Here is a 9,404-nt window from a genome sequence, read left to right on the forward strand (position 1 = left end):
TAGGCCCAAAGTCCTCGACTCTGTTTTTATCACACTGCACATCTAATCTACAGGAAATCCTATTGGTTCAATCTTCAACTATACCCAGAGCACAGTGGCTTCTCCACATCTTACTGCTGACACCTGGCCTGATGGCCTGTGGCCTTGTCATGTCTGGCCACTGCTGAAACTTCCACCTGGTCTTCTTCTTCCATTTTTGCTTCTTCTGCAGCTTCTTCAAAGTTTCATCTTGAATGATCCTTTCCTTCCTTGCTCCACCCTTCTCACCACAAGGTGAAGCCATTGGCCTTGGCCTGCTGTGCTAGCCTGGGTCTCCAAGCCACAGATGCCAAGTTGGGATTCAACAAGCTCAGCTTTTATAAGACCTGCCTCTGGCAGGAAAATCAAAAATGTGCACAGGAGGCTGGGAGAGGCGTTGGGCTGTGATGCAAGTCAGGTGTCAGGTGCGGGAGAGAGCCCGAGAAAGTTAGGTGGTCAAGACCCAGTCCGGTGTCATCTCAGGAAGGAATCCTGGAGAGGAGTGTGTGTTTCCCAGACGGGATCTGGCTCCCAGCCCTTCTTCACTCCATCATGGGCTGGGAGCAGCTGACCTCCCATGAACTACCCATCACAGCAGCTTGTCTTTGGTTCATTCCTCTCTGGAGGGTTTTAAGACAGCTTAGGAGGTCCTACATGGTCTTGTCCCTCTTTTTACCTTTTTGACTTTCACTCCTCAGTCATCTCTCCGGGTGGCTTGGTGGTCCCCCACTTATTTCATGGGGGTGTACACTCATCTCTACGACCCCTCCCTGGAGGTGTCCCAGCCTCCTTGGTGCTCCTGCAGGTGTGTAGTTCTCTCCACAGTCCTCAGGGGAGTTCTGTGAGGCTAATAGAACATGACAGAAGTGATGGCATGTCATTGCCAAGGCCATTCTACTAAAGGTACTGTGGCTTGACTTCTTGCTCTTTCTCATATCACTCACTCTGAGGGAGGAAGCTGGTTGCCATATCATGAAGTCATTTAAGTGACCTGTGGAAAGACTCTAAACATAAGGAACCTAGGACTCCTGTTCCACAGAGCTATGAGTGCGCCATCTTGGAAGCAGGTCCTCTGGCCCCAGCTGAGCCTTTGGTTGACTCCAGACCTGGTCAACATCTTGACTGCTGTGGCTTTACAGTGCCTGAACCAATTAGTCTGCTGCTAAAGTTCTGACTCCTGGAACTGTGTGTTATTATACGGGTTTGTTGTTTTAAAGAGATAAGTTTCTGATAATTTGTTAGGTAGCAAATTGAAAAGAATACAGTGAGCATTATTTTCATTCAATTTTAGAGACCACAGACCCCAAGTTCACAGACTCTCACTTGCCTAAGGTCACTCAGGTAGGTGCAGAGCTTCACACTCCAGAGGTGATTAAGTTCACTGGGCCCCAAAGCCATTTCAAGTGGATGTGTAATTCTACACTGTGTATACATCCAAGGTGACAGGTCGGTCAGGGTCACGGGAGGGGAGGAAGAACTTGTGTTTGTTAATCTAATCAGGAAGATGAGATTCATTTTCAGAGACAAGAGATCAGGTTGTTAGGTAACAGGACTTCCAGAACAGCTTAAAAACAGAACCACACGCTTGGTTTGATCTGACTCCATATGCCTGGGATTGGAATGTCCAGCTGCCCATCTCTTTAAAACGACATCAGGCAAAAAGAATTCAAATGCTGTCCATTCCAATGAGCCCATCCCTCTACCCGTTTGCAAGGAAGCCAAGATTGTACTTATTTCAAGTTGGGTAGAATTTCTGTCCAGGTTTGTTGCTGTGTTTGCTTGCAGTAACCAAGGATTGAAAATCTCAGTGATGCAATCTTTCCTGTTGAGCCTCTTATTTTTAAATATAAGTGTATATGGCAAAGCAATTAAGTCATTTTGTTTCAGCTTCTGATTTACTTCTCCGAGCCCAACACTTTGGGAACATTCACTCAGTTGGATTAAAAAGCAATCTCATCGAATCATCTTTAAAATAAAATAGTCCCAAACTTCCTTTTGTTGTGCGTTATCTGGGAGAGTCAAGGTGAGGTTTCATGGGCTCAGCAGGAGATGGAAAAGAATGGAATTTCTCTCCCTCTGTACCATGGCAACTTCCATTTCAGTGACATTATTTCTAATAAATGACTGCCTGAAGGTTTATGGGGTGTTTCTGGCCCTGGCTCAGTGTAGCCAGCAAGAGTTGGGGGTAGGGCTATTTCCTGTCCCCTCTCCCCGGTGGTTTCTGCTTCACCATGGAAGATCACAAGAGTATTTGATGTTGCTTCTTGGAACAGCAATTGGTTAATTAAAATCACTGAGTGTTTGAGCAAATTGAATGCAAGCCGCACATCCTTGGCAGCCTCCTGGTGTCAGGAAGGAAGGCAGAAAGCAGCACCCAGAGGGGCAGAGACACAGGAAATTCCTCTTCTCAGGGGACCATTCATCTTCAGCAGTAATGAGAGGTGGGGGTGGGGTGGGATGAAAGGAGACAGAAATATAGCCACCATTCATCTTTTTCTTCTAGTCAAATATCCCTGACTCACCTACCAACAAATCTCTTAAAGACTAATTGTGGAGATAAAATACCCCATCTGATTTCAGCTCTATCTCTGTAAGCACTTAAAAAGCAGTCCAAGAGGATGGACCAAGGTGGGAACAGAACTAGGTGGCGGCTGGGAGGAAAGCTGAGGGTCTGCATAATCTTAGAACTTGGCGATTATCCTACTAATGGAGAAACTTGAATTTTGTCCCAAGAATGGAGGTGTGAATGATGTTTGAGATGGAGGCACACGGTCACCAAGTTTTACCTTTTGGAGAGATTCTTCTCCTGAAAGACCTGCCCTCTGGGTAGGGCTGATCACTGTGTGCTGTCAAGTCAGGGACCATCTGGCAAGAACCAGATCGCAGCCTTACTTATTAGATCGTGGAAGGGAAAGGGAGTGTTTGCTCATCATGCCACTCAATCCAAAGATGCTTAAATTCCTGAGGGACTTACAATAGCTAATGTTCTAGATGCAGGGCAGAGGGCTAATGGAAAGGTATATAATGATATTCAAGATATATTTGCATCCAGAGGATGAACAAGGTTACCACTTACCCACCATCACTGGGGAATCAAAGAGTCCTGTCAAAGGCTTCATGAGCTCAAGTCTGTGACATTCATGAATAAAGAAATTGTGTCTCTTTGTTGAGTGCTACGGTATCTTGTGAGGATCATAGTCAAAACATTCCCTATTGGAAAGGCAGGAGACTTAACGGAAGTAATCTGAACATGTTTCCTCTAATTCCCACGATGTATTTCTCTGAGTGCATAGACGGTTTATTTAATTTTCTGTGGGCCTGAATATCTTCCCATGCTTTCAAATTTCTTTATTTTAATTGGCCAGGAAGTCCAATTATAAGTGATCTATAAGTCCAAGTGTTACCAGGTGTCTGGAACAGTACTGTGCCAAGATCATACTACCTGGTACTGAAGAATGTAAGTAGCAACAGGCCTCATTTGACAGATCAGCTACAGCACAGGATAGACAGGGAATCTAGGGATGATGTTGAATGGACTTTGCATTTCATGATACACATTCCTACAGTGATCCAAGCTCCTTAAATTTGGCTTCTATTCAAAGAAAATTATTTAAACACATTTAACCTGTATAGTATTTCTCTTTTAAGTTCAGATAACTGAATGATTAAAATGAGGAAGTAAAATTATTTTTAGAGCTGGGAGAGGACATATACATATATAGCCTGGGCCATATATCCTGGATTCCCATATATATGATCCACCTTTTTACTCTGTATTTCCATAGTCGAAGAATCTCAGGATGGAGTGGTCAGGCAATGATCCAAGGGTGGCAGAGCTTATATGAGACAAAGGGAAAAGGGGTGGGGTGTGGAGAATGTCAGTCTTCCTAATTGTACTACTGGCTTTCTTATCTCTCCCTACTTCTCTTTCCCCTCCATCTATAAATACCACTGAACCTCCTTTTCCCAATGCAAATAAATAAATAATAGACACCAAAAACCCCTCCCAAGCTATACTCCCCATTTACTTTCAGCCTTCCTCTAGGAAACATCCTAATTCTACTCTTCTCATCCACATTTTTTAAAAAAGCAGCCTAGGTTGGATCTCACCACACACACTTCCCACTCTGTCACCAACCCACTGTCAGAAGGCTTCTCCAAATTTTATCCAGGGGGCATTCTGGGTGATGCTGCAGCCTTACACCTTTATGCTTCTGGTTTCTTTGACACTACCTCATCTTGCTTCTGCTCACAGGTCCCTGACTTTCCTTCTGTTCTTGGAGGGTATTTTTTTCTCCCTGGCATATCCACAGGATTCCATGCCTGATTACACAGTTCTTCCCACTGTAAACTGTGTTCTGGGCCATGTTTTCTGCTCTCCTGATCAACGACAACTAGGTGTGATGTCTCTCTAATGAAAATCTACATTCTGGGCGTCCCTTCTGAACTTCAAACCTGAAAATCCAACTTCTTGTTGAAAATCTCCACTTGGAAGTACTGCATGGAATCAACATGTCCAAAGCGGAATTCACGATCCGGACAGGCACTGTATGTCATTCATCTTTGTATGTCCAGCATTTAGTAGGTGCTCAATGATTGTTGGTTGAATGAGACTCTTGGAAGGTGAGATGAGGCAGAAATGTGCGGAAACTGTAAGAGTAGGAGAAAGCTTCAAAATGATTCAAGGAATGCAGGTTGACAGGTTTATCAGAAACTGCTTTTGATGGACTGAGATAACACCCTTCTTTGAAGACAAACACTTCCTTGTCAGGCACTGTTTTCTAGCACCACCTAGTGGATATCCTGAGTCAGCAAGCGTGCCGTCTTTTAATTAAAAATGACAACTCCTTAGAGATTTGCAGTATAATATACCTACTAAATGTTTTACATAAATGGTCTCATTTAATCTCCACAACAAGGTGGGTATTATTTCCCCCATTTTACAGGCCAGCAGACAAAACCAAACAAAGAACGTTTAAGGAACTTGCCAAAGTTTGCCCAACGAAGCTTCCAACGTAGACTCCAGTGCCTTCACAACTTTTATTCTATTTATTTGACTGTTGCGATTTTAACTCATCTGTTAAATAACAAGAGCTGTTGATTTATAAGGCTCCTAGATGCTATAGGACATTATGATAGCAAAAAGTAGTTCTATCAATTGTAAAATAATAACAAAAACAGATCACATGCAACGACTGTGCTTGGTTCTAGTGTTTCCATGTGCTATCTCTTTTAATTCCTGTGATATCGCATGAGGGGGCACTTTTATCACTTCTCTTGGAGAGGGTCACCAACTATAAGGACTGGAGTCAGAACACAACCAGGTAGTCTAGCTCCAGGATCGGGTTTTTATCCTTCACTAGGTGAGGATATGGTTTTTGTGATAAAGACCGTGTATGAATGGTGAATACAGAAATACTTAGGCGTGAGCTTAGAGCTCAAGTGGAGTTTGGTTTTTCAATAGTAAATTATTCTTTATCATGAGAATCAGATAAGAAAAGAATATTGCTATGAATTGAATTCTGTCCCTCCTCTCACCCCTGTGTACTTGGAGATGGGGTCTTTGAGAGACAATTAGGGTTTAATGGGGCCATGAGTATGGGGCTCTCTTGATGAAATTAGTGGCTTTATAAAGAGGAAGAGGAAGAGATTTCTCTCTCCCCCACCATGTGAAGACACAGTGAGAAGATGGCCATCTACACCACAAGAAGAGGTCCCTCTCCATGAACCAAATTGGTCACCACCATCATATTGGACTTCTCAGCTTCTATCAATGTGAGTAATAAATAGCTGTCATTTAATCCACTTATTCTATGGTATTTTATTATAGCAGCCTCAATGGACTGATGATTACAACAAATATTCTTAAGATTAAATTGGATGACTAAGAGGGTTATTAATTGCCTTTTTCCCAGTGATTTTAAGCACATGAGATAAAAATGACACTTTGGCTTTTTGAAAAGTAACATGATATTTTTCCCCCTTGTGTTCTCACGGAAAAGAAAGAAATTTTGCATTTTGACCAAGTCTTGTTTTGGTTGGGCAAAAACCTTTCATCATCCTGTGATAATGGCAAATTACATTCTATCAATCTGGCTGGATTCAGTTTAAGGCAGGAAATAAGAGAGCAATACCAGGACAGAAAAACTGCTTTTGCTCACCTTCAAATCTCTAGCATCCAGAATAAAGTCAAGTCATAGCAGATATTCAAAAACTATTTGCTGAATAAATGGGTGGAATGAAAGAATGAACTCCCGGTGTGGGTAATGGAAAGGACATGGGCTTGGGAACCAGAAATGCTTGGGTCAAGGTCTGGCTTTTCCACTGCCTGACCATGGGCGAGATAACAAATTTCTCATAGCCTCGATTCCCTCCTCAAAACAGAGATCGTGATACTAATGTTGCAAGATTGTCATGAAAGATTCAAGACAATTAACAGAAAGTGCTTGCTCAGAGCCCAGATGCCTGTAAGACCCTCAGTACTATTGGATCTCTTGTTTCAAGGGAAGATGTGCTGGATTTGGCAGAAAAAAAAATTTCATGGGAAGGGTGAATCTTCATGAGGGTACTAAAAGAAATAAAAGTGAATAGCAAGATGGAAAGATGTCTATCACATGCTAGTAAGGAAAAGAGATAAGTCATAGTTGTTTTTTTTTTTTTTAAACCCTGCTACTGTGAACATGAACATAAACATACAAATATTTCTGATTGCAATGACCTACCATGGGCAATAATCTAACTCTGGATAAAAATGGAGATTTTCAGTTTTATTCCATATATTATATTTTTATATCTTTTAAAATAAAAATGCTTACTTTTATAAAATGATGTAAAAGAACAACTTACAAAAGAAAGAGTTAGCATTATACTAGATGGGAATAAAGAAGGATAAATTAAGGATTTACTATAGACTTGATTATCCATCACCAGCAGAAATGCTCTGGTACAAGTAAGTCAGAAAGATTTTCCTAATTATCATTTCTCCCTTTTACCCCACAACACTAGTTAAGGGAGGTTTCCCCAACTCCCCTTTTCTGGATTTATAGTTTCAATAAATATAAGTCTTATATCCTGAGATATATGATTTTGACCTTAGGTTGGAAAGAGCACCTGAAATATCCAAAAATGTTTTTATCCTTCACTAGGTGAGGATATGGTTTTTGTGATAAAGACCATGTATGAATGGTGAATACAGAAATACTTAGGTGTGAGCTTAGAGCTCAAGTGGAGTTTGGTTTTTCGATAGTAAATTATTCTTTATCATGAGAATCAGATAAGAGAAGAATATTGCTACGAATTGAATTCTGTCCCTCCAGAATTACCAATAACTTGTCTACACAACGTAAGACTGTTGTGAAGAGTGTGAAGTCTCTTTGAATACTGAATATGAGGTTCCCTTCTCTCCCTCACTTGGCCAATTAGCCACAAGAACATGAAGGGAAGAACACCAGCTCCTTTGCCATTTTCCAAACATTAACAATTCTTGTTTTAGAAACTTTGTGTACCCCTCTTTTTTATCTCAAATCTCAACAATATTAGAGCATTCACCTCAAAGCTTGTAGGAGCCTTTTGGAAGGCCATGTAGCCATTAACCCTGGACCCAAAAGGAACTGGTACTAAAAACAGATGGAACCCAGATCTCCTAATGACCAGTAACAAACAAACAAACAAACAAACAAGAACCTCCTCTGCTCCCCTTCCTTGCCTGCCACCCCTATGCCTAATAGGGACAATGTCACATTCTGCTGCCTGAGCACAATGCCTTTATGTCCATTTTTGCTTGTTTTCAATCTGTGCATTGTGTGAAAACATCATCCCCCGCTCCCAACAAGCCATCGCCATTAGTTATAACACCCTGTAATGTCTCTTGGAAGTGGGACAGACATCAGTCAGAGTTGCCCTCTGGCAGGGTTGGGAGAGGCAGACCCCTCCAACGTCTGTTAGTTTTGAACCAAGATATAATATGAATGTGATGCTATTTCTGGACTAAATAAATCCTTGGGGATTCAGGGGGCATACAGAGGGTAGAAGAGCTTATTTTATTGGAATGTCAATCTATTGCATTTTTGATCCCATTTGGCATTTCTCTGAGCTAATTTCCTCTACAAAGTGTGGAGCTGTTGTGATTTATGTGGACAGAGGGGGCTCCTAAACTTGGGTTGCATAACCCACAGAGCTGCCCTGGAGTCTGACTCGCCTGCCGGGGCTTAGCATGTTAGGTTTGGCATCAAAGCTGCAGACATTCAGATGACGTGGAAAGCAAATGTTTTTGCTCTTTCAGAGGAGGTATAAATCCTGGGGCTGATCTGGTTTCACTGGGAAATGTTCCCTTGGATAAGTTTTTAGTAGCTCCCTCTCCGTAACCCAGCCAGTTAGTTTCATTGGCAGTAGCTGTGAATCTACTTGCTACCACTTAAAATGCAATTTCTGAAAAAAATAAAACAATGGGCTTGAGAGAGGTTACTCTGAAAATGAGAGAAAGCGGGCCTGGCGGTCTGTACAAAGACAGAAGTGCTCTCCTCTCTCGGCCTCTATCTGCCTGGATTTTTCCTACTTCGTCCAAACTGCCTCTTCCAGAGCAGCTTTTCTTTATCTCACCTTTAAAAAAAATGTGTAAAAAATTTAAGGGCTGCAGTATTATAATTTGAAACATGTATGCAATGTATAATGAACAAATCAGGGCAATTTGCATTTCCATCTCAAATATTATCATTTTGAAGTGTTGGGAACACTCCAATTTTCCTCCTTCTTATATTGAAATGCATCTTAAATAGGTGTTGTAGATTGTGGCTGCCCCACTGTGCTGTATGATACCAGAACTACTTTCCTCCCCTGAAACTGTTTGGATTCCCATTAACCACCCTCTCATTACAGTTCTTGCCCTCTTCCTGGCGTCTAGTGGCCTCTCTTGTTCTCTACTTCCATGTGATCAACATTTCTTTTTTTTTTTTTAAGGGAAGATTTATTTGATGAGTTTCACTTAGCACAATACATCTAAAAAGAAATCGCAATATATTGAAGATTTAAATAAAAATTATCGAATGCTACACAAATTTGCATGTTATCCTTGGGCAGAGGCCATGTTAATTTTCTGTCTTGTTGCAATTTTCATAGATGTGCTGCCCAAGTGAGCACTATGTGATCAACTTTTAAAATGTTCATCATCACTATTCATCAGGGAAATGCAAATAAAAACCACAATGAGATATCATCTCACTCCAGTTAAAACAGCTATTATTAAAAAAAAAGACAAAAAATAACTGATGTTGGTGTATCTGTAGAGAAAGGAAAACTCTTACACACTCTTGGAGAGAATGTAAATTGGCACAACCATTATGGAGAACAGTATGGAGATTCCCCAAAAACTTAAAAATAGAGCTACCATA

The 9,404-nt window shown here is 41.3% G+C and overlaps 1 non-coding gene across 1 annotated transcript; it reads right to left on the reverse strand.

Annotated features, from left to right (window-relative positions):
* Positions 1 to 9,048: 9,048 nt before the first annotated feature.
* LOC143379779 (U6 spliceosomal RNA) lies at positions 9,049 to 9,153 on the reverse strand. The gene has a single exon (XR_013088556.1). It is a non-coding gene; the product is annotated as a U6 spliceosomal RNA (small nuclear RNA).
* Between the last annotated feature and the right edge of the window lie 251 nt (positions 9,154 to 9,404).

Source organism: Callospermophilus lateralis, chromosome 13 (assembly GCF_048772815.1).
Source record: "Callospermophilus lateralis isolate mCalLat2 chromosome 13, mCalLat2.hap1, whole genome shotgun sequence".
NCBI lineage: Eukaryota > Metazoa > Chordata > Mammalia > Rodentia > Sciuridae > Callospermophilus > Callospermophilus lateralis.